Raw genomic sequence first — 2337 nt, forward strand, 5'->3', positions numbered from 1 at the left:
TCGTGTTTGACACCTATAGTGTTTTCTAGTTCGCAACACACCAAAAACAAAACCTCTCTATAATTAATATAAATGTTCGCCCTTCAATCCAATTTATGTGAATTGTTATTAAAGCAGGCGACGGCCAAATTATCAGGTGGGGTTTTGACTGATTGTGCTTTTAACATTTGAATGTAAATTAAATTAATGTTGAATTTTTAAAAATTTAAGTCGCTTTCTCTCTGATATTCCGTTTGGAGAGGGGGAAAATCCAATGAATAATGTATTTCAACAAAGAAGAAGGAAAGCATCAGGATGTGAAATATCAAATAAAAATCTAAAAGAAATAATAGACACGTTTATGTGCTTTGCCATTCTAAAGTCTAAACTACTGTTGAAAAAGACTTTCCAACTTTTACCTTAATAGGAAAAAGTAAAACCTACTCTCCACACCTAACCTATCTCTTTATCTTTCCCTTTTTTTCTTGGTATAGCTAATATATAAAAATAATAATTTATACTTGGAAAAGTTTAGGTAAACTAAAAAATATTTATTATTATAATATTAGAGGTTTAATAATGTCATTTATTCCTGTTGATGATCAAATAGCTTCAACAAAATAGAAACAAGGAGGCAGTGTATAATAATAATGTGTTGCATGTGTCCCATTGGCTAATTAAAAGAAATCAAATGAGATTTGTCTTGTTTCTGCTTCAAATTAGGTACCAATCCGTACCATGCCGTAACACCTCCGTTCTAATCAGTAATCAACCCCTGGATTTCTCATCATATTTTTGGGAAAATCTGAAACGTATATCACTTTTAATGTGCACGAAGGATTGTCACTTTCCTTGTCAAATTTAATGTTAATGTTAATGTGGGCCTAATCAATTCTTATTATTGTCATCTTTTCTGTGCTGTAAAGCTATTGTTTCTATCAATTATTTTTGTTTTTTTTTGGACCCATGTAGTTGATAGTGATACTCACATTGATTAAACGACTTTTTTTTTTTTTATATGGTTTAACGGCAATTTTTCATTATTAATTTTAAAATATCATTTTATGGTTCTAAAATAATTTTGTAATAAATTTCACTATGAAGAAAGATAAGATGATCAAGATCCATTCACTCGGTTCTCTTTTGTTTTCTCAATTCTGTTCGAATCCTCTTTTTCTTCCAAAACCAGGGAAGGGAGGGTCTTTTTCCATAGACCTCTTGTTCCTGTAGTTTCTCTCGTTTGAAAGTCGTTTCTATTTCTTCATCTTACTTCTGCATTTTTCTCCCTTTTTTTGCCTTTCAAAGGTTTTTTCACTTTTATTTTCTGAGTACAATAAGTAAAAATAGAATGATCAATTAAATGTTTACAGAAGCAGGCGCATTTGCAAGGGGCGACACAGTTAGCATATTTGGTGATGAAAATGGTGGGGTGAGCTTGGTTAGAGGATAATTTCGCTTCACAATTAAAATCACTGTATTTAACGAAAATTGTCAACATATATAACGTTTGGATAATAAAAAAGTATTTTAAAAATATGTAGATGAGAAAGTGTCACTAAAACATATTTGGGTGGGAAAACGTCAATTACTCGATTTTAATGAATCCGAAGAAAAATAGATGGCTAATGTTTTTGTCTTTTTTCTGTTTATTTTGGACCTATATTCTTCATCTACTTGTATTGATATTTTAAGATTTTAAAAAATTTGAACCCTAATTTATTTATAAATATAAAATTTCTTAAGAACTAATATATTTAAAATGAATTTTTTTTTTTAAACAAAGTGTGGTATCGCCATAATCAAATTTTTATTAGTGCATGTTTTAAGAAAACTTCTTATATAATATTTATAAGAGTAATAAAACTCTTGGTATATTTGTGTGGTTAGAAAGATTTTACCTGTTAAAATGCCCAAAATAGGGGAACGGTTTTGAGCAAAGCCAGCTCTATGAGATACGTGGACCAACTCATTTTCCCAATAAATTTTTAGAGTAAACGACATATTCTCACTAAGGTTTGAGAAATCTTAAGTTGGTATCCAAGTTCTATTTATTCCGTATTGTCACCCTTAAAAAAACACTATTAACAATTTTTAGGGTTGTGAGGGTGTAATTACCATAATACTTAACCCTAACCCCTAAATTACTGAAATTATAAAATTACTATCTTATTTTGAAAATACTTCAATTACACTCTCAGTGACTGCGCACCATCTCGGTTTTCACGGATCTGGGCTGTTTTCAATGGTAGGAATAGAGGTGGAAAAGTAACCCCCGGCCTGCGACGGGTACTTTGTTTGGCGGGCCGGGCCTAACCCACCCGCAGCAAAGGCAGGCCGGGTTAGGCCCGCCATTTTCTT

This window comes from Pistacia vera, unplaced genomic scaffold, assembly GCF_008641045.1.
Source record: "Pistacia vera cultivar Batoury unplaced genomic scaffold, PisVer_v2 Contig291, whole genome shotgun sequence".
Lineage (NCBI taxonomy): Eukaryota > Viridiplantae > Streptophyta > Magnoliopsida > Sapindales > Anacardiaceae > Pistacia > Pistacia vera.